At 43.7% G+C, this 23,199-nt stretch overlaps 7 non-coding genes across 7 annotated transcripts; all 7 read right to left on the bottom strand.

Annotated features, from left to right (window-relative positions):
• Positions 1 to 2,924: 2,924 nt before the first annotated feature.
• trnag-acc (transfer RNA glycine (anticodon ACC)) lies at positions 2,925 to 2,997 on the bottom strand. The gene has a single exon. It is a non-coding gene; the product is annotated as a tRNA-Gly (tRNA).
• Positions 2,998 to 5,671: 2,674 nt separating this feature from the next.
• On the bottom strand, positions 5,672 to 5,744 carry trnav-aac (transfer RNA valine (anticodon AAC)). Its single transcript has one exon. It is a non-coding gene; the product is annotated as a tRNA-Val (tRNA).
• A 2,674-nt stretch (positions 5,745 to 8,418) lies between these two features.
• Positions 8,419 to 8,491, bottom strand: trnav-aac (transfer RNA valine (anticodon AAC)). Its single transcript has one exon. It is a non-coding gene; the product is annotated as a tRNA-Val (tRNA).
• Positions 8,492 to 11,160: 2,669 nt separating this feature from the next.
• Positions 11,161 to 11,233, bottom strand: trnav-cac (transfer RNA valine (anticodon CAC)). Its single transcript has one exon. It is a non-coding gene; the product is annotated as a tRNA-Val (tRNA).
• A 2,672-nt stretch (positions 11,234 to 13,905) lies between these two features.
• On the bottom strand, positions 13,906 to 13,978 carry trnav-cac (transfer RNA valine (anticodon CAC)). The gene has a single exon. It is a non-coding gene; the product is annotated as a tRNA-Val (tRNA).
• A 6,245-nt stretch (positions 13,979 to 20,223) lies between these two features.
• trnav-cac (transfer RNA valine (anticodon CAC)) lies at positions 20,224 to 20,296 on the bottom strand. Its single transcript has one exon. It is a non-coding gene; the product is annotated as a tRNA-Val (tRNA).
• Positions 20,297 to 22,968: 2,672 nt separating this feature from the next.
• On the bottom strand, positions 22,969 to 23,041 carry trnav-cac (transfer RNA valine (anticodon CAC)). Its single transcript has one exon. It is a non-coding gene; the product is annotated as a tRNA-Val (tRNA).
• Positions 23,042 to 23,199: the final 158 nt, after the last annotated feature.

Raw genomic sequence — 23,199 nt, 5'->3', positions numbered from 1 at the left:
GTCAGGGCTGGAATCGGGAGCGAGTGAGAAACACTGTGTAGAATTTGAGTGTGAACAGAACTGTAGAGAGAAATCAGCAAATGGAACAGCATCGTGAGACACTGCACTCTGTTAACATTGAACCACTAATCTGAATGATTTAATTTTATCTTATAATTAATTGAACACGTTTGCAAAATGTTCAGCCTGGTTTCGAACCGGGGACCTTTCGCGTGTTAGGCGAACGTGATAACCACTACACTACGGAAACGCTGGTGCAGTAACATCGTTGGGAACATAACCAGAGCTTTAACCTCAACAGCTGGACTACACTTCTGGAGCTTGTGTCACGAGAATCGAATAACGGTGCTATATTTAGCAAGGTTGTGAGTGTGGCAGGAATTGATCCCGTGTTTCTCTGCCTTTATACATAGGAACAGGAGTGGCCATTCCTCAGCAAGTGGTTAGAATCTGGAATACACTTCTCTAAAGGGCGGTGGAGTCAGACTCAATCTTATCTTTCAAAACGGAGTTGGATAAGTATCCGAATGAAAAAAATTGCACAGCTGTGGGTAAATGACAGGGGAGTGAGACTTGTTGAGAGTTGGCATGGGCTCGACGGGCTGCATCCATTCCCTTATTCTTTGATTCTATAAGTTAGTGGCACATTTAATAGTGTGCATGTCAGCAGAATATTGAAAGGGACATGGATTCAGTCGGCACAACGAGAGGCATCTGATTCAGAAGATTCCGGTGCATGAAAATTCGGGTTTATTGACTTTAAAAGCATCATTTTTCTTTTGTGAAGATTCGGTCAGAGAAATGTTTGAAAAAGAATTTTTTGCTGAAAAGGGCTCAGCACTTCATCTTCTTTTTGGCTGTTCGGGCCACACTTCTTTTCGATGGTATTCTTCCAGAATGTATATTTTCTTTGCTGTTTCACAATAACCAGTCCCTTGCACTGCAGTCTATCTCACTGTTTCCAACGTCTCATGTACATGTTACCAGCAATGAACATTTTGAAGCAGACTTCTAAAGCACAGTGTCCAAAATGGTTTATGGATTCAGAGGTAAAGTGCAGAGCACAGATAAGTTATTCAATTAAGGATTCTCCTTCAGATAATATTTCTTTAGTTGTGCAAATGAAGATCATCAGTCAATTAATGATGTTTTCCCATGAAGGCAGGATAACATTTAATGATTATGCATTTTCTAAGTAAAAGCCCATGTGATTCAAGGTGATGTGGCAAATTGGATCCAAATTTGGCTCAGAGGCAGGAAGCAAAGGGTAATGTTTGATGGGTGTTTTTGTGACTGGAAGGATGTTTCCAGTGTGGTTCCACAATTTTCAGTGCCAGATCCATTGCTTTTTATGGTATTTATCAATGATCTAAACTTGAATATAGGTGTTATGATTACGAAGTTTTCAGGTGTTATTAAAATAGGCAGTGTGGTTGATAATGAAGAAGAAAGCTGGAGACTCCAGGAAGATATCAATCAACTGATAAGGGGGTAGAGCAGTGGCAAACTGAATTTAATCCAGAGATGTGAGAGATCGCGCATTTGTGGAGGGCTAACAAGGAAAGGGAATACACATCAACTGGTATGACATTGAGAAGTGTAGAGGAACAAAGGTAACTGGGATTGCTTGTCCACAGATCCCTGAAAGTAGCTGACCAGTTTGGAAAGTTGATTAAGAAGTCATATGGAATAATTGCATTTATTGGCAGAAGCAAGGAACAGAGCAGCAAGTGGGTTGTGCTAGAACTGTATAAAATTCTGGTTAGGCCACAGCTGGAGTACTGCGTGCAGTTCTGGTCACCGCATTGAAGGAAGAACGTGAATACGCTGGAGAGGGTACAGAGGAGATTTACGTAGATGTTGCCGGGAGTGGAGCAACTTTGCTATGAGGACAGATTGGATAGGATGGGTTTGTTTTCCTTGGAACAGAGGAGGCTGATGGGCGACCGCATTGAGGTGTATAAAAATAGGAGGGGCCTAGATATTGTTGATTAAAAGGGTCTATTTCACATAGTGGAGTGGTCAACAACCAGGCTGCATAATTTAAAAGTAATTAGTGTAAGGTTTAAAGGGGATTTGAAGTGAACATTCTGCATGCAGATGTTTGTGGAGGTCTCAAACTCACTGCCTGAAAGTGTGGTGCAGGCAGAAACCCTCACCACATTTAACCAGTTCTTAGATGTGCACATGAAATGCATTAAGGTGCAGGGGTACACACCTAAAACTGGGCATTTGTTGGCCGGTGCAGATACGATGGGCGTAAATGACTCATTCCATGCTGTAAACCTCTATGATTATATAATTATCGGTTAGGATTACTTTCATGATGCAAAACGTGGCAATCAGATAATTAATGGTGTTTCCAGTGAAGAAGTGTTCGTGCAAGCTGGGGCTCGAACTCAGGAAGCTGAGATGAAGCATCTTATGAGGCTGCTGTTCGGAGCACGGGGAGCGTTGTCTGGAACGGTGGCATTTTGCAGCCCAGTGAAGGGCGGTAAACCGCTGTTTGATGCTGCATTCTCCGCTTTCCGCCGGCAGCGGCTGATTGGAGAGTGTGGGAGCGGAAGTTAGGGCTTGTCCCGCCCTCACTCACTCTGGAGCTGAGGAAGAGCGATTAGTCGATGTGTTTGTTTGTGGCTTTAATTTTCTGTTGTGAAGCGTGGTGGCGTGGCAGGATCCTTTAATAATCTCTCACAGCTGACCTGAATGCACGGAATGTGCAGCTTTGAGATATGGTTTCTCCAGCGTCAGGGCTGGAAACGGGAGGGAGTGAGAGACACTGTGTCGAATTTGAGTGTGAACAGAACTGTAGAGAGAAATCAGCAAATGGAACAGCATCGTGAGACACTGCACTCTGTTAACATTGAACAATTAATATGAATGATTTAATTTTATCTTATCATTAATTGAACACGTTTGCATAATGTTTCCGCCCGGTTTCGAACCGGGGACTTTTCGCGTGGTAGGCGAACGTGATAACCAATACACTACGGAAACGCTGTGGCATTACGATTGTTGGGAACATAACCAGAGCTTTAACCTCAACAGCTGGACGACACTTCTGGAGCTTGTGTCACGAGAATAGAATGACGGTGCTATATTTAGCAAGGTTGTGAGTGTGGCAGGAATTGATCCCGTGTTTCTCTGCCTTTATACATAGGAACAGGAGTGGCCATTCCTCAGCAAGTGGTTAGAATCTGGAATACACTTCTCTAAAGGGCGGTGGAGTCAGACTCAATCTTATCTTTCAAAACGGAGTTGGATAAGTATCCGAATGAAAAAAATTGCACAGCTGTGGGTAAAAGACAGGGGAGTGAGACTTGTTGAGAGTTGGCATGGGCTCGACGGGCTGCATCCATTCCCTTATGCTTTGATTCTATAAGTTAGTGGCACATTTAATAGTGTGCATGTCAGCAGAATATTGAAAGGGACATGGATTCAGTCGGCACAACGAGAGGCATCTGATTCAGAAGATTCCGGTGCATGAAAATTCGGGTTTAATGACTTTAAAAGCATCATTTTTCTTTTGTGAAGATTCGGTCAGAGAAATGTTTGAAAAATAATTTTTTGCTGAAAAGGGCTCAGCACTTCATCTTCTTTTTGGCTGTTAGGGCCACACTTCTTTTCGATGGTATTCTTCCAGAATGTATATTTTCTTTGCTGTTTCACAATAACCAGTCCCTTGCACTGCAGTCTATCTCACTGTTTCCAACGTCTCGTATACATGTTACCAGCAATGAACATTTTGAAGCAGACTTCTAAAGCACAGTATCCAAAATGGTTTATGGATTCAGAGGTAAAGTGCAGAGCACAGATAAGTTATTCAATTAAGGATTCTCCTTCAGTTAACATTTCTTTAGTTGTGCAAATGAAGATCATCAGTCAATTAATGATGTTTTCCCATGAAGGCAGGATAACATTTAATGATTATGCATTTTCTAAGTAAAAGCCCATGTGATTCAGGGCGAAGTGGCAAATTGGATCCAAATTTGGCTCAGAGGCAGGAAGCAAAAGGTAATGTTTGATGGGTGTTTTTGTGACTGGAAGGATGTTTCCAGTGGGGTTCCACAGTTTTCAGTGCCAGATCCATTGCTTTTTATGGTAGTTATCAATGATCTAAACTTGAATATAGGTGTTATGATTACGAAGTTTTCAGGTGTTATTAAAATAGGCAGTGTGGTTGATAATGAAGAAGAAAGGTGGAGACTCCAGGAAGATATCAATCAACTGATAAGGGGGTAGAGCAGTGGCAAATTGAATTTAATCCAGAGATGTGAGAGATCGCGCATTTGTGGAGGGCTAACAAGGAAAGGGAATACACATCAACTGGTATGACATTGAGAAGTGTAGAGGAACAAAGGTAACTGGGATTGCTTGTCCACAGATCCCTGAACGTAGCTGACCAGTTGGAAAAGTTGATTAAGAAGTCATATGGAATGGTTGCATTTATTGGCAGAAGCAAGGAACAGAACAGCAAGTGGGTTGTGCTAGAACTGTATAAAATTCTGGTTAGGCCACAGCTGGAGTACTGCGTGCAGTTCTGGTCACCGCATTGAAGGAAGAACGTGAATACGCTGGAGAGGGTACAGAGGAGATTTACGTAGATGTTGCCGGGAGTGGAGCAACTTTGCTATGAGGACAGATTGGATAGGATGGGTTTATTTTCCTTGGAACAGAGGAGGCTGATGGGCGAGCGCATTGAGGTGTATAAAAATAGGAGAGGCCTAGATATTGTTGATTAAAAGGGTCTATTTCACATAGTGGAGTGGTCAACAACCAGGCTGCATAATTTAAAAGTAATTAGTGTAAGGTTTAAAGGGGATTTGAAGTGAACATTCTGCATGCAGATGTTTGTGGAGGTCTCAAACTCACTGCCTGAAAGTGTGGTGCAGGCAGAAACCCTCACCACATTTAACCAGTTCTTAGATGTGCACATGAAATGCATTAAGGTGCAGGGGTACACACCTAAAACTGGGCATTTGTTGGCCGGTGCAGATACGATGGGCGTAAATGACTCATTCCATGCTGTAAACCTCTATGATTATATAATTATCGGTTAGGATTACTTTCATGATGCAAAACGTGGCAATCAGATAATTAATGCTGTTTCCAGTGAAGAAGTGTTCGTGCAAGCTGGGGCTCGAACTCAGGAAGCTGAGATGAAGCATCTTATGAGGCTGCTGTTCGGAGCACGGGGAGCGTTGTCTGGAACGGTGGCATTTTGCAGCCCAGTGAAGGGCGGTAAACCGCTGTTTGATGCTGCATTCTCCGCTTTCCGCCGGCAGCGGCTGATTGGAGAGTGTGGGAGCGGAAGTTAGGGCTTGTCCCGCCCTCACTCACTCTGGAGCTGAGGAAGAGGGATTAGTCGATGGGTTTGTTTGTGGCTTTAATTTTCTGTTGTGAAGCGTGGTGGCGTGGCAGGATCCTTTAATAATCTCTCACAGCTGACCTGAATGCACGGAATGTGCAGCTTTGAGATATGGTTTCTCCAGCGTCAGGGCTGGAAACGGGAGGGAGTGAGAGACACTGTGTAGAATTTGAGTGTGAACAGAACTGCAGAGAGAAATCAGCAAATGGAACAGCATCGTGAGACACTGCACTCTGTTAACATTGAACAACTGATATGAATGATTTAATTTTATCTTATTATGAATTGAACACGTTTGCATAATGTTTCCGCCCGGTTTTGAACCGGGGACTTTTCGCGTGTTAGGCGAACGTGATAACCACTACACTACGGAAACGCTGTGGCAGTAACATTGTTGGGAACATAACCAGAGCTTTAACCTCAACAGCTGGACGACACTTCTGGAGCTTGTGTCACGAGAACAGAATGACGGATCTATATTTAGCAAGGTTGTGAGTGTGGCAGGAATTGATCCCGTGTTTCTCTGCCTTTATACATAGGAACAGGAGTGGCCATTCCTCAGCAAGTGGTTAGAATCTGGAATACACTTCTCTAAAGGGCGGTGGAGTCAGACTCAATCTTATCTTTCAAAACGGAGTTGGATAAGTATCCGAATGAAAAAAATTGCACAGCTGTGGGTAAATGACAGGGGAGTGAGACTTGTTGAGAGTTGGCATGGGCTCGACGGGCTGCATCCATTCCCTTATTCTTTGATTCTATAAGTTAGTGGCACATTTAATAGTGTGCATGTCAGCAGAATATTGAAAGGGACATGGATTCAGTCGACACAACGAGAGGCATCTGATTCAGAAGATTCGGGTGCACGAAAATTCGGGTTTAATGACTTTAAAAGCATCATTTTTCTTTTATGAAGATTCGGTCAGAGAAATGTTTGAAAAATAATTTTTTGCTGAAAAGGGCTCAGCACTTTATCTTCTTTTTGGCTGTTAGGGCCACACTTCTTTTCGATGGTATTCTTCCAGAATGTATATTTTCTTTGCTGTTTCACAATAACCAGTCCCTTGCACTACAGTCTATCTCACTGTTTCCAACGTCTCATGTACATGTTACCAGCAATGAACATTTTGAAGCAGACTTCTAAAGCACAGTGTCCAAAATGGTTTATGGATTCAGAGCTAAAGTGCAGAGCACAGATAAGTTATTCAATTAAGGATTCTCCTTCAGTTAACATTTCTGTAGTTGTGCAAATGAACATCATCAGTCAATTAATGATGTTTTCCCACAAAGGCAGGATAACATTTAATGATTATGCATTTTCTAAGTAAAAGCCCATGTGATTCAGGGCGAAGTGGCAAATTGGATCCAAATTTGGCTCAGAGGCAGGAAGCAAACGGTAATGTTTGATGGGTGTTTTTGTGACTGGAAGGATGTTTCCAGTGGGGTTCCACAGTTTTCAGTGCCAGATCCATTGCTTTTTATGGTATTTATCAATGATCTAAACTTGAATATAGGTGTTATGCTTACGAAGTTTTCAGGTGTTATTAAAATAGGCAGTGTGGTTGATAATGAAGAAGAAAGCTGGAGACTCCAGGAAGATATCAATCAACTGATAAGGGGGTAGAGCAGTGGCAAATTGAATTTAATCCAGAGATGTGAGAGATCGCGCATTTGTGGAGGGCTAACAAGGAAAGGGAATACACATCAACTGGTATGACATTGAGAAGTGTAGAGGAACAAAGGTAACTGGGATTGCTTGTCCACAGATCCCTGAAGGTAGCTGACCAGTTGGAAAAGTTGATTAAGAAGTCATATGGAATGGTTGCATTTATTGGCAGAAGCAAGGAACAGAACAGCAAGTGGGTTATGCTAGAACTGTATAAAATTCTGGTTAGGCCACAGCTGGAGTACTGCGTGCAGTTCTGGTCACCGCACTGAAGGAAGAACGTGAATACGCTGGAGAGGGTACAGAGGAGATTTACGTAGATGTTGCCGGGAGTGGAGCAACTTTGCTATGAGGACAGATTGGATAGGATGGGTTTGTTTTCCTTGGAACAGAGGAGGCTGATGGGCGACCGCATTGAGGTGTATAAAAATAGGAGACGCCTAGATATTGTTGATTAAAAGGGTCTATTTCACATAGTGGAGTGGTCAACAACCAGGCTGCATAATTTAAAAGTAATTAGTGTAAGGGTTAAAGGGGATTTGAAGTGAACATTCTGCATGCAGATGTTTGTGGGGGTCTCAAACTCACTGCCTGAAACTGTGGTGCATGCAGAAACCCTCACCACATTTAACCAGTTCTTAGATGTGCACATGAAATGCAATAAGGTGCAGGGGTACACACCTAAAACTGGGCATTTTTTGGCCGGTGCAGATACGATGGGCGTAAATGACTCCTTCCATGCTGTAAACCTCTATGATTATATAATTATCGGTTAGGATTACTTTCATGATGCAAAACGTGGCAATCAGATAATTAATGCTGTTTCCAGTGAAGAAGTGTTCGTGCAAGCTGGGGCTCGAACTCAGGAAGCTGAGATGAAGCATCTTATGAGGCTGCTGTTCAGAGCACGGGGAGCGTTGTCTGGAACGGTGGCATTTTGCAGCCCAGTGAAGGGCGGTAAACCGCTGTTTGATGCTGCATTCTCCGCTTTCCGCCGGCAGCGGCTGATTGGAGAGTGTGGGAGCGGAAGTTAGGGCTTGTCCCGCCCTCACTCACTCTGGAGCTGAGGAAGAGCGATTAGTCGATGGGTTTGTTTGTGGCTTTAATTTTCTGTTGTGAAGCGTGGTGGCGTGGCAGGATCCTTTAATAATCTCTCACAGCTGACCTGAATGCAAGGAATGTGCAGCTTTGAGATATGATTTCTCCAGCGTCAGGGCTGTAAACGGAAGGGAGTGAGAGACACTGTGTAGAATTTGAATGTGAACAGAACTGCAGAGAGAAATCAGCAAATGGACCAGCATCGTGAGACACTGCACTCTGTTAACATTGAACCACTAATATGAATGATTTAATTTTATCTTATCATTAATTGAACACGTTTGCATAATGTTTCCGCCCGGTTTCGAACCGGGGACTTTTCGCGTGTTAGGCGAACGTGATAACCACTACACTACAGAAACGCTGTGGCAGTACCATTGTTGGGAACATAACCAGAGCTTTAACCTCAACAGCTGGACTACACTTCTGGAGCTTGTGTCACGAGAATAGAATAACGGTGCTATATTTAGCAAGGTTGTGAGTGTGGCAGGAATTGATCCCATGTTTCTCTGCCTTTATACATAGGAATAGGAGTGGCCATTCCTCAGCAAGTGGTTAGAATCTGGAATACACTTCTCTAAAGGGCGGTGGAGTCAGACTCAATCTTATCTTTCAAAACGGAGTTGGATCAGTATCCGAATGAAAAAAGTTGCACAGCTGTGGGTAAATGACAGGGGAGTGAGACTTGTTGAGAGTTGGCATGGGCTCGACGGGCTGCATCCATTCCCTTATTCTTTGATTCTATAAGTTAGTGGCACATTTAATAGTGCGCATGTCAGCAGAATATTGAAAGGGACATGGATTCAGTCGACACAACGAGAGGCATCTGATTCAGAAGATTCGGGTGCACGAAAATTCGGGTTTAATGACTTTAAAAGCATCATTTTGCTTTTATGAAGATTCGGTCAGAGAAATGTTTGAAAAATAATTTTTTGCTGAAAAGGGCTCAGCACTTCATCTTCTTTTGGCTGTTAGGGCCACACTTCTTTTCGATGGTATTCTTCCAGAATGTATATTTTCTTTGCTGTTTCACAATAACCAGTCCCTTGCACTACAGTCTATCTCACTGTTTCCAACGTCTCATGTACATGTTACCAGCAATGAACATTTTGAAGCAGACTTCTAAAGCACAGTGTCCAAAATGGTTTATGGATTCAGAGCTAAAGTGCAGAGCACAGATAAGTTATTCAATTAAGGACTCTCCTTCAGTTAACATTTCTTTAGTTGTGCAAATGAAGATCATCAGTCAATTAATGATGTTTTCCCATGAAGGCAGGAAAACATTTAATGATTATGCATTTTCTAAGTAAAAGCCCATGTGATTCAGGGCGCAGTGGCAAATTGGATCCAAATTTGGCTCACAGGCAGGAAGCAAAGGGTAATGTTTGATGGGTGTTTTTGTGACTGGAAAGATGTTTCCAGTGGGGTTCCACAGTTTACAGTGCCAGATCAATTGCTTTTATGGTATTTATCAATGATCTAAACTTGATTATAGGTGTTATGATCAAGAAGTTTTCAGGTGTTATTAAAATAGGCAGTGGGTTGATAATGAAGAAGAAAGCTGGAGACTACAGGAAGATGTCAATCAACTGATAAGGGGGTAGAGCAGTGGCAAATGGAATTTAATCCAGAGATGTGAGAGATCGCGCATTTGTGGAGGGCTAACAAGGAAAGGGAATACACATCAACTGGTATGACATTGAGAAGTGTAGAGGATAAAGGTAACTGGGATTGCTTGTCCACAGATCCCCGAAGGTAGCTGGCCAGTTGGAAAAGTTGGTTAAGAAGTCATATGGAATGGTTGCATTTATTGGCAGAAGCAAGGAACAGAACAGCAAGTGGTTTATGCTAGAACTGTATAAAATTCTGGTTAGGCCACAGCTGGAGTACTGCGTGCAGTTCTAGTCACCGCATTGAAGGAAGGACGTGAATACGCTGGAGAGGGTACAGAGGAGCTTTACGTAGTTGTTGCCGGCAGTGGAGCAACTTTGCGATGAGGACAGATTGGATAGGATGGGTTTGTTTTCCTTGGAACAGAGGAGGCTGATGGGCGACAGTATTGAGGTGTATAAAAATAGGAGGGGCCTAAATATTGTTGTTTAAAAGGGTCTATTTCACATAGCGGAGTGGTCAACAACCAGGCTGCATAATTTAAAAGTAATTAGTGTAAGGGTTAAAGGGGATTTGAAGTGAAAATTCTGCATGCAGATGTTTGTGGGGGTCTCAAACTCACTGCCTGAAAGTGTGGTGCAGGCAGAAACCCTCACCACATTTAACAAGTTCTTAGATGTGCACATGAAATGCAATAAGATGCAGGGGGACACACCTAAAACTGGGCATTTGTTGGCCGGTGCAGATACGATGGGCTTAAATGACTCCTTCCATGCTGTAAACCTCTATGATTATATAATTATCGGTTAGGATTACTTTCATAATGCAAAACGTGGCAATCAGATAATTAATGGTGTTTCCAGTGAAGAAGTGTTCGTGCAAGCTGGGGCTCGAACTCAGGAAGCTGAGATGAAGCATCTTATGAGGCTGCTGTTCGGTGTACGGGGGGCGTTGTCTCGAACGGTGGCATTTTGCAGCCCAGTGAAGGGCGGTAAACCGCTGTTTGATGCTGCATTCTCCGCTTTCCGCCGGCAGCGGCTGATTGGAGAGTGTGGGAGCGGAAGTTCGGGCTTGTCCCGCCCTCACTCATTCTGGAGCTGGGGAAGAGCGATTAGTCGATGGGTTTGTTTGTGGCTTTAATTTTCTGTTGTGAAGCTTGGTGGCGTGGCAGGATCCTTTAATAATCTCTCACAGCTGACCTGAATGCACGGAATGTGCAGCTTTGAGATATGGTTTCTCCAGCGTCAGGGCTGGAAACGGGAGGGAGTGAGAGACACTGTGAAGAATTTGAGTGTGAACAGAACTGCAGAGAGAAATCAGCAAATGGACCAGCATCGTGAGACACTGCACTCTGTTAATATTGAACCACGAATATGAATGATTTAATTTTAGCTAATCATTCATTAAAACGTTTGCATAATGTTTCCTCCCGGTTTCGAACCAGAGACCTTTCGCGTGTGAGGCGAACGTGATAACCACTACACTACGGAAATGCTGTGGCAGTAGCATTGTTGGGAACATAACCAGAGCTTTAACCTCAACAGCTGGACTACACTGATGGAGCTTGTGTCACGAGAATAGAATGACGGTGCTATATTTAGCAAGGTTGTGAGTGTGGCAGGAATTGATCCCGTGTTTCTCTGCCTTTATACAGAGGAACAGGAGTGGCCATTCCTCAGCAAGTGGTTAAAATCTGGAATACACTGCTCTAAAGGGCGGTGGAGTCAGACTCATTCTTATCTTTCAAAACGAGTTGGATAAGTATCCGAATTAAAAAAATTGCACAGCTGTGTGTAAATGACAGGGGAGTGAGACTTGTTGAGAGTTGGCATGGGCTCGACGGGCTGCAACCATTCCCTTATTCTTTGATTGTATAAGTTAGTGGCACATTTAATAGTGTGCATGTCAGCAGAATATCGAAAGGGACATGGATTCAGTCGGCACAACGAGAGGCATCTGATTCAGAAGATTTGGGTGCACGAAAATTCGGGTTTAATGACTTCAAAAGCATCATTTTTGTTTTGTGAAGATTCGGTCAGAAAAATGTTTGGGAAACGAATTTTTTGCTTAAAAGGGCTCAGCACTTCATCTTCTTTTTGGCTGTTAGGGTCACACTTCTTTTCGATGGTATTCTTCCAGAATGTATATTTTCTTTGCTGTTTCACAATAACCAGTCCCTTGCACTACAGTCTATCTCACTGTTTCCAACGTCCCATGTACATGTTACCAGCAAGGAACATTTTGAAGCAGACTTCTAAAGCACACTGTCCAAAATGGTTTATGGATTCAGAGGTAAAGTTCAGAGCACAGATAAGTTATTCAATTAAGGACTCTCCTTCAGTTAACATTTCTTTAGTTGTGCAAATGAAGATCATCAGTCAATTAATGATGTTTTCCCATGAAGGCAGGATAACATTTAATGATTATGCATTTTCTAAGTAAATGCCCATGTGATTCAGGGCGAAGTGGCATATTGGATCCAAATTTGGCTCAGAGGCAGTAAGCAAACGGTAATGTTTGATGGGTGTTTTTGTGACTGGAAGGATGTTTCTAGTGGGGTTCTGCAGTTTTCAGTGCCAGATCCATTGCTTTTTATGGTATTTATCAATGATCTAAACTTGAATATAGGTGTTATGATTACGAAGTTTTCAGGTGTTATTAAAATAGGCAGTGGGTTGATAATGAAGAAGAAAGCTGGAGACTGCAGGAAGATATCAATCAACTGATAAGGGGGTAGAGCAGTGGCAAATGGAATTTAATCCAGAGATGTGAGAGATCGCGCATTTGTGGAGGGCTAACAAGGAAAGGGAATACACATCAACTGGTATGACATTGAGAAGTGTAGAGGAACAAAGGTAACTGGGATTGCTTGTCCACAGATCCCTGAAGGTAGCTGGCCAGTTGGAAAAGTTGGTTAAGAAGTCATATGGAATGGTTGCATTTATTGGCAGAAGCAAGGAACAGAACAGCAAGTGGTTTATGCTAGAACTGTATAAAATTCTGGTTAGGCCACAGCTGGAGTACTGCGTGCAGTTCTAGTCACCGCATTGAAGGAAGGACGTGAATACGCTGGAGAGGGTACAGAGGAGCTTTACGTAGTTGTTGCCGGCAGTGGAGCAACTTTGCTATGAGGACAGATTGGATAGGATGGGTTTGTTTTCCTTGGAACAGAGGAGGCTGATGGGCGACAGTATTGAGGTGTATAAAAATAGGAAGGGCCTAGATATTGTTGTTTAAAAGGGTCTATTTCACATAGCGGCGTGGTCAACAACCTGGCTGCATAATTTAAAAGTAATTAGTGTAAGGGTTAAAGGGGATTTGAAGTGAACATTCTGCATGCAGATGTTTGTGGGGGTCTCAAACTCACTGCCTGAAAGTGTGGTGCAGGCAGAAACCCTCACCACATTTAACAAGTTCTGAGATGTGCACATGAAATGCAATAAGGTGCAGGGGGACACACCTAAAACTGGGCATTTGTTGGCCGGTGCAGATACGATGGGCTTAAATGACTCCTTCCATGCTGTAAACCTCTATGATTATATAATTATCGGTTTCGATTACTTTCATGATGCAAAACGTGGCATCAGATAATTAATGGTGTTTCCAGTGAAGAAGTGTTCGTGCAAGCTGGGGTTCGAACTCAGGAAGCTGAGATGAAGCATCTTATGAGGTTGCTGTTCGGTGTACGGGGAGCGTTGTCTCGAACGGTGGCATTTTGCAGCCCAGTGAAGGGCGGTAAACCGCTGTTTGATGCTGCATTCTCCGCTTTCCGCCGGCAGCGGCTGATTGGAGAGTGTGGGAGCGGAAGTTAGGGCTTGTCCCTCCCTCACTCATTCTGGAGCTGGGGAAGAGCGATTAGCCGATGGGTTTGTTTGTGGCTTTAATTTTCTGTTGTGAAGCGTGGTGGCGTGGCAGGATCCTTTAATAAAAGCTCACAGCTGACCTGAATGCACGGAATGTGAAGCTTTGAGATATGGTTTCTCCAGCGTCAGGGCTGGAAATGGGAGGGAGTGAGAGACACTGTGAAGAATTTGAGTGTGAACAGAACGGCAGAGAGAAATCAGCAAATGGACCAGCATCGTGAGACACTGCACTCTGTTAATATTGAACCACTAATATGAATGATTTAATTTTATCTAATCATTAATTGAACACGTTTGCATAATGTTTCCGCCCGGTTTCGAACCGGGGACCTTTCGCGTGTGAGGCGAACGTGATAACCACTACACTACGGAAATGCTGTGGCAGTAGCATTGTTGGGAACATAACCAGAGCTTTAACCTCAACAGCTGGACTACACTTATGGAGCTTGTGTCACGAGAATAGAATGACGGTGCGAAATTTAGCAAGAGCGATAGTGATAGGGGATTCAATTGTGATGGGAATAGATAGGCGTTTCTGCGGCCGCAACCGAGACTCCAGGATGGTATGTTGCCTCCCTGGTGCAAGGGTCAAGGATGTCTCGGAGCGGGTGCAGGACATTCTGAAATGGGAGGGAGAACAGCCAGTTGTCGTGGTGCACATTGGTATCAACGACATAGGCAAAAAAAGGGATGAGGTCCTACGAAACGAATTTAAGGAGCTAGGAGCTAAATTAAAAAGTAGGACCTCAAAAGTAGTAATCTCGGGATTGCTACCAGTGCCACGTGATAGTCAGAGTAGGAATCGCAGGATAGCGCAGATGAATACGTGGCTTGAGCAGTGGTGCAGCAGGGAGGGATTCAAATTCCTGGGGCATTGGGACCGGTTCTGGGGGAGGTGGGACCAGTACAAACCGGACGGTCTGCACCTGGGCAGGACTGGAACCAATGTCCTCGGGGGAGTGTTTGCTAGTGCTGTTGGGGAGGATTTAAACTAATATGGCAGGGGGATGGGAACCAATGCAGGGAGACAGAGGGAAACAAAAAGGAGCCAAAAGCAAAAGACAGAAAGGAGATGAGGAAAAGTGTAGGGCAGAGAAACCCAAGGCAAAGAACAAAAAGGGCCACTGTACAGCAAAATTCTAAAAGGACAAAGGGTGTTAATAAAACAAGCCTGAAGGCTTTGTGTCTTAATGCAAGGAGTATCCGCAATAAGGTGGATGAATTAATTGTGCAAATAGATGTTAACAAATATGATGTGATTGGGATTACGGAGACGTGGCTCCAGGATGATCAGGGCTGGGAACTCAACATTCAGGGGTATTCAACATTCAGGAAGGATAGAATAAAAGGAAAAGGAGGTGGGGTAGCATTGCTGGTTAAAGAGGAGATTAATGCAATAGTTAGGAAAGACATTAGCTTGGATGATGTGGAATCTATATGGGTAGAGCTGCAGAACACCAAAGGGCAAAAAACGTTAGTAGGAGTTGTGTACAGACCTCCAAACAGTAATAGGGATGTTGGGGAGGGCATCAAACAGGAAATTAGGGGTGCATGCAATAAAGGTGTAGCAGTTATAATGGGTGACTTTAATATGCACATAGATTGGGCTAGCCAAACTGGAAGCAATACGGTGGAGGAGGATTTCCTGGAGTGCATAAGGGATGGTTTTCTAGACCAATATGTTGAGGAACCAACTAGGGGGGAGGCCATCTTAGACTGGGTGTTGTGTAATGAGAGAGGATTAATTAGCAATCTCATTGTGCGAGGCCCCTTGGGGAAGAGTGACCATAATATGGTGGAATTCTGCATTAGGATGGAGAATGAAACAGTAATTTCAGAGACCATGGTCCAGAACTTAAAGAAGGGTAACTTTGAAGGTATGAGGCGTGAATTGGCTAGGATAGATTGGCGAATGATACTTAGGGGGTTGACTGTGGATGGGCAATGGCAGACATTTAGAGACCGCATGGATGAAGTACAACAATTGTACATTCCTGTCTGGCGTAAAAATAAAAAGGGGAAGGTGGCTCAACCGTGGCTATCTAGGGAAATCAGGGATAGTATTAAAGCCAAGGAAGTGGCATACAAATTGGCCAGAAATAGCAGCGAACCTGGGGACTGGGGGAAATTTAGAACTCAGCAGAGGAGGACAAAGGGTTTGATTAGGACAGGGAAAATGGAGTACGAGAAGAAGCTTGCAGGGAACATTAAGGCGGATTGCAAAAGTTTCTATAGGTATGTAAAGAGAAAAAGGTTGGTGAAGACAAACGTAGGTCCCCTGCAGTCAGAATCAGGGGAAGTCATAACGGGGAACAAAGAAATGGCGGATCAATTGAACAAGTACTTTGGTTCGGTATTCACTAAGGAGGATACAAACAACCTTCCGGATATAAAAGGGGTCAGAGGGTCTAGTAAGGAAGAGGAACTGAGGGAAATCTTTATTAGTCGGGAAATTGTGTTGGGGAAATTGATGGGATTGAAGGCAGATAAATCCCCAGGGCCTGATGGCCTGCATCCTAGAGTACTTAAGGAGGTGGCCTTGGAAATAGCGGATGCATTGACAGTCATTTTCCAACATTCCATTGACTCTGGATCAGTTCCTATGGAGTGGAGGGTAGCCAATGTAACCCCACTTTTTAAAAAAGGAGGGAGAGAGAAAACAGGGAATTATAGACCGGTCAGCCTGACCTCAGTAGTGGGTAAAATGATGGAATCAATTATTAAGGATGTCATAGCAGTGCATCTGGAAAATGGTGACATGATAGGTCCAAGTCAGCATGGATTTGTGAAAGGGAAATCATGCTTGACAAATCTTCTGGAATTTTTTGAGGATGTTTCCAGTAAAGTGGACAAAGGAGAACCAGTTGATGTGGTATATTTGGACTTTCAGAAGGCTTTCGACAAGGTCCCACACAAGAGATTAATGTGCAAAGTTAAAGCACATGGGATTGGGGGTAGTGTGCTGACGTGGATTGAGAACTGGTTGTCAGACAGGAAGCAAAGAGTAGGAGTAAACGGGTACTTTTCAGAATGGCAGGCAGTGACTAGTGGAGTGCCGCAAGGTTCTGTGCTGGGGCCCCAGCTGTTTACATTGTACATTAATGATTTAGACGAGGGGATTAAATGCAGTATCTCCAAATTTGCGGATGATACTAAGTTGGGTGGCAGTGTGAGCTGCGAGGAGGATGCTATTAGGCTGCAGAGTGACTTGGATAGGTTAGGTGAGTGGGCAAATGCATGGCAGATGAAGTATAATGTGGATAAATGTGAGGTTATCCACTTTGGTGGTAAAAACAGAGAGACAGACTATTATCTGAATGGTGACAGATTAGGAAAAGGGAAGGTGCAACGAGACCTGGGTGTCATGGTACATCAGTCATTGAAGGTTGGCATGCAGGTACAGCAGGCGGTTAAGAAAGCAAATGGCATGTTGGCCTTCATAGCGAGGGGATTTGAATACAGGGGCAGGGAGGTGTTGCTACAGTTGTACAGGGCCTTGGTGAGGCCACACCTGGAGTATTGTGTACAGTTTTGGTCTCCTAACTTGAGGAAGGACATTCTTGCTATTGAGGGAGTGCAGCGAAGGTTCACCAGACTGATTCCCGGGATGGCGGGACTGACCTATCAAGAAAGATTGGATCAATTGGGCTTGTATTCACTGGAGTTCAGAAGAATGAGAGGGGACCTCATAGAAACGTTTAAAATTCTGACGGGTTTAGACAGGTTAGATGCAGAAAGAATGTTCCCAATGTTGGGGAAGTCCAGAACCAGGGGTCACAGTCTGAGGATAAGGGGTAAGCCATTTAGGACCGAGATGAGGAGAAACTTCTTCACCCAGAGAGTGGTGAACCTGTGGAATTCTCTACCACAGAAAGTAGTTGAGGCCAATTCACTAAATATATTCAAAAGGGAGTTAGATGAAGTCCTTACTACTCGGGGGATCAAGGGTTATGGCGAGAAAGCAGGAAGGGGGTACTGAAGTTTCATGTTCAGCCATGAACTCATTGAATGGCGGTGCAGGCTAGAAGGGCTGAATGGCCTGCTCCTGCACCTATTTTCTATGTTGTGAGTGTGGCAGGAATTGATCCCGTGTTTCTCTGCCTTTATACATCGGAACAGGAGTGGCCATTCCTCAGCAAGTGGTTAAAATCTGGAATACACTGCTCTAAAGGGCGGTGGAGTCAGACTCATTCTTATCTTTCAAAACGAGTTGGATAAATATCCGAATGAAAAAAATTGCACAGCTGTGGGTAAATGACAGGGGAGTGAGACTTGTTGAGAGTTGGCATGGGCTCGACGGGCTGCAACCATTCCCTTATTCTTTGATTGTATAAGTTAGTGGCACATTTAATAGTGTGCATGTCAGCAGAATATTGAAAGGGACATGGATTCAGTCGGCACAACGAGAGGCATCTGATTCAGAAGATTTGGGTGCACGAAAATTCGGGTTTAATGACTTTAAAAGCATCATTTTTGTTTTGTGAAGATTCGGTCAGAAAAATGTTTGGGAAAAGAATTTTTTGCTGAAAAGGGCTCAGCACTTCATCTTCTTTTTGGCTGTTAGGGTCACACTTCTTTTCGATGGTATTCTTCCAGACTGTATATTTTCTTTGCTGTTTCACAATAACCCGTCCCTTGCACTACAGTCTATCTCACTGTTTCCAACGTCCCATGTACATGTTACCAGCAAGGAACATTTTGAAGCAGACTTCTAAAGCACACTGTCCAATATGGTTTATGGATTCAGAGGTAAAGTGCAGAGCACAGATAAGTTATTCAATTAAGGACTCTCCTTCAGTTAACATTTCTTTAGTTGTGCAAATGAAGATCATCAGTCAATTAATGATGTTTTCCCATGAAGGCAGGATAACATTTAATGATTATGCATTTTCTAAGTAAAAGCCCATGTGATTCAGGGCGAAGTGGCAAATTGGATCCAAATTTGGCTCAGAGGCAGGAAGCAAAGGGTAATGTTTGATGGGTGATTTTGTGACTGGAAGGATGTTTCCAGTGGGGTTCCACAGTTTTCAGTGCCAGATCCATTGCTTTTATGGTATTTATCAATGATCTAAACTTGATTATAGGTGTTATGATCACGAAGTTTTCAGGTGTTTTTAAAATAGGCAGTGGGTTGATAATGAAGAAGAAAGCTGGAGACTACAGGAAGATATCAATCAACTGATAAGGGGGTAGAGCAGTGGCAAATGGAATTTAATCCAGAGATGTGAGAGATCGCGCATTTGTGGAGGGCTAACAAGGAAAGGGAATACACATCAACTGGTATGACATTGAGAAGTGTAGAGGAACAAAGGTAACTGGGATTGCTTGTCCACAGATCCCTGAAGGTAGCTGGCCAGTTGGAAAAGTTGGTTAAGAAGTCATATGGAATGGTTGCATTTATTGGCAGAAGCAAGGAACAGAACAGCAAGTGGTTTATGCTAGAACTGTATAAAATTCTGGTTAGGCCACAGCTGGAGTACTGCGTGCAGTTCTAGACACCGCATTGAAGGAAGGACGTGAATACGCTGGAGAGGGTACAGAGGAGCTTTACGTAGTTGTTGCCGGCAGTGGAGCAACTTTGCTATGAGGACAGATTGGATAGGATGGGTTTGTTTTCCTTGGAACAGAGGAGGCTGATGGGCGACAGTATTGAGGTGTATAAAAATAGGAAGGGCCTAGATATTGTTGTTTAAAAGGGTCTATTTCACATAGCGGCGTGGTCAACAACCAGGCTGCATAATTTAAAAGTAATTAGTGTAAGGGTTAAAGGGGATTTGAAGTGAACATTCTGCATGCAGATGTTTGTGGGGGTCTCAAACTCACTGCCTGAAAGTGTGGTGCAGGCAGAAACCCTCACCACATTTAACAAGTTCTGAGATGTGCACATGAAATGCAATAAGGTGCAGGGGGACACACCTAAAACTGGGCATTTGTTGGCCGGTGCAGATACGATGGGCTTAAATGACTCCTTCCATGCTGTAAACCTCTATGATTATATAATTATCGGTTAGGATTACTTTCATGATGCAAAACGTGGCATCAGATAATTAATGGTGTTTCCAGTGAAGAAGTGTTCGTGCAAGCTGGGGATCGAACTCAGGAAGCTGAGATGAAGCATCTTATGAGGTTGCTGTTCGGTGTACGGGGAGCGTTGTCTCGAACGGTGGCATTTCGCAGCCCAGTGAAGGGCGGTAAACCGCTGTTTGATGCTGCATTCTCCGCTTTCCGCCGGCAGCGGCTGATTGGAGAGTGTGGGAGCGGAAGTTAGGGCTTGTCCCTCCCTCACTCATTCTGGAGCTGGGGAAGAGCGATTAGTCGATGGGTTTGTTTGTGGCTTTAATTTTCTGTTGTGAAGCGTGGTGGCGTGGCAGGATCCTTTAATAAAAGCTCACAGCTGACCTGAATGCACGGAATGTGAAGCTTTGAGATATGGTTTCTCCAGCGTCAGGGCTGGAAACGGGAGGGAGTGAGAGACACTGTGAAGAATTTGAGTGTGAACAGAACGGCAGAGAGAAATCAGCAAATGGAACAGCATCGTGAGACACTGCACTCTGTTAATATTGAACCACGAATATGAATGATTTAATTTTAGCTAATCATTCATTAAAACGTTTGCATAATGTTTCCTCCCGGTTTCGAACCAGAGACCTTTCGCGTGTGAGGCGAACGTGATAACCACTACACTACGGAAATGCTGTGGCAGTAGCATTGTTGGGAACATAACCAGAGCTTTAACCTCAACAGCTGGACTACACTGATGGAGCTTGTGTCACGAGAATAGAATGACGGTGCTATATTTAGCAAGGTTGTGAGTGTGGCAGGAATTGATCCCGTGTTTCTCTGCCTTTATACAGAGGAACAGGAGTGGCCATTCCTCAGCAAGTGGTTAAAATCTGGAATACACTGCTCTAAAGGGCGGTGGAGTCAGACTCATTCTTATCTTTCAAAACGAGTTGGATAAGTATCCGAATGAAAAAAATTGCACAGCTGTGTGTAAATGACAGGGGAGTGAGACTTGTTGAGAGTTGGCATGGGCTCGACGGGCTGCAACCATTCCCTTATTCTTTGATTGTATAAGTTAGTGGCACATTTAATAGTGTGCATGTCAGCAGAATATCGAAAGGGACATGGATTCAGTCGGCACAACGAGAGGCATCTGATTCAGAAGATTTGGGTGCACGAAAATTCGGGTTTAATGACTTTAAAAGCATCATTTTTGTTTTGTGAAGATTCGGTCAGAAAAATGTTTGGGAAACGAATTTTTTGCTTAAAAGGGCTCAGCACTTCATCTTCTTTTTGGCTGTTAGGGTCACACTTCTTTTCGATGGTATTCTTCCAGAATGTATATTTTCTTTGCTGTTTCACAATAACCAGTCCCTTGCACTACAGTCTATCTCACTGTTTCCAACGTCCCATGTACATGTTACCAGCAAGGAACATTTTGAAGCAGACTTCTAAAGCACACTGTCCAAAATGGTTTATGGATTCAGAGGTAAAGTTCAGAGCACAGATAAGTTATTCAATTAAGGACTCTCCTTCAGTTAACATTTCTTTAGTTGTGCAAATGAAGATCATCAGTCAATTAATGATGTTTTCCCATGAAGGCAGAATAACATTTAATGATTATGCATTTTCTAAGTAAATGCCCATGTGATTCAGGGCGAAGTGGCATATTGGATCCAAATTTGGCTCAGAGGCAGTAAGCAAAAGGTAATGTTTGATGGGTGTTTTTGTGACTGGAAGGATTATTCCAGTGGGGTTCTGCAGTTTTCAGTGCCAGATCCATTGCTTTTTATGGTATTTATCAATGATCTAAACTTGAATATAGGTGTTATGATTACGAAGTTTTCAGGTGTTATTAAAATAGGCAGTGGGTTGATAATGAAGAAGAAAGCTGGAGACTACAGGAAGATATCAATCAACTGATAAGGGGGTAGAGCAGTGGCAAATGGAATTTAATCCAGAGATGTGAGAGATCGCGCATTTGTGGAGGGCTAACAAGGAAAGGGAATACACATCAACTGGTATGACATTGAGAAGTGTAGAGGAACAAAGGTAACTGGGATTGCTTGTCCACAGATCCCTGAAGGTAGCTGGCCAGTTGAAAAAGTTGGTTAAGAAGTCATATGGAATGGTTGCATTTATTGGCAGAAGCAAGGAACAGAACAGCAAGTGGTTTATGCTAGAACTGTATAAAATTCTGGTTAGGCCACAGCTGGAGTACTGCGTGCAGTTCTAGTCACCGCATTGAAGGAAGGACGTGAATACGCTGGAGAGGGTACAGAGGAGCTTTACGTAGTTGTTGCCGGCAGTGGAGCAACTTTGCTATGAGGACAGATTGGATAGGATGGGTTTGTTTTCCTTGGAACAGAGGAGGCTGATGGGCGACAGTATTGAGGTGTATAAAAATAGGAAGGGCCTAGATATTGTTGTTTAAAAGGGTCTATTTCACATAGCGGCGTGGTCAACAACCTGGCTGCATAATTTAAAAGTAATTAGTGTAAGGGTTAAAGGGGATTTGAAGTGAACATTCTGCATGCAGATGTTTGTGGGGGTCTCAAACTCACTGCCTGAAAGTGTGGTGCAGGCAGAAACCCTCACCACATTTAACAAGTTCTGAGATGTGCACATGAAATGCAATAAGGTGCAGGGGGACACACCTAAAACTGGGCATTTGTTGGCCGGTGCAGATACGATGGGCCTAAATGACTCCTTCCATGCTGTAAACCTCTATGATTATATAATTATCGGTTTCGATTACTTTCATGATGCAAAACGTGGCATCAGATAATTAATGGTGTTTCCAGTGAAGAAGTGTTCGTGCAAGCTGGGGTTCGAACTCAGGAAGCTGAGATGAAGCATCTTATGAGGTTGCTGTTCGGTGTACGGGGAGCGTTGTCTCGAACGGTGGCATTTTGCAGCCCAGTGAAGGGCGGTAAACCGCTGTTTGATGCTGCATTCTCCGCTTTCCGCCGGCAGCGGCTGATTGGAGAGTGTGGGAGCGGAAGTTAGGGCTTGTCCCTCCCTCACTCATTCTGGAGCTGGGGAAGAGCGATTAGCCGATGGGTTTGTTTGTGGCTTTAATTTTCTGTTGTGAAGCGTGGTGGCGTGGCAGGATCCTTTAATAAAAGCTCACAGCTGACCTGAATGCACGGAATGTGAAGCTTTGAGATATGGTTTCTCCAGCGTCAGGGCTGGAAACGGGAGGGAGTGAGAGACACTGTGAAGAATTTGAGTGTGAACAGAACGGCAGAGAGAAATCAGCAAATGGACCAGCATCGTGAGACACTGCACTCTGTTAATATTGAACCACTAATATGAATGATTTAATTTTATCTAATCATTAATTGAACACGTTTGCATAATGTTTCCGCCCGGTTTCGAACCGGGGACCTTTCGCGTGTGAGGCGAACGTGATAACCACTACACTACGGAAACGCTGTGGCAGTAGCATTGTTGGGAACATAACCAGAGCTTTAACCTCAACAGCTGGACTACACTTATGGAGCTTGTGTCACGAGAATAGAATGACGGTGCGAAATTTAGCAAGAGCGATAGTGATAGGGGATTCAATTGTGATGGGAATAGATAGGCGT

The sequence above is a fragment of the Pristiophorus japonicus genome, chromosome 3 (assembly GCF_044704955.1).
Source record: "Pristiophorus japonicus isolate sPriJap1 chromosome 3, sPriJap1.hap1, whole genome shotgun sequence".
In the NCBI taxonomy this organism is placed as follows: domain Eukaryota; kingdom Metazoa; phylum Chordata; class Chondrichthyes; family Pristiophoridae; genus Pristiophorus; species Pristiophorus japonicus.
This window is presented reverse-complemented; position numbering and strand designations above follow the sequence as displayed.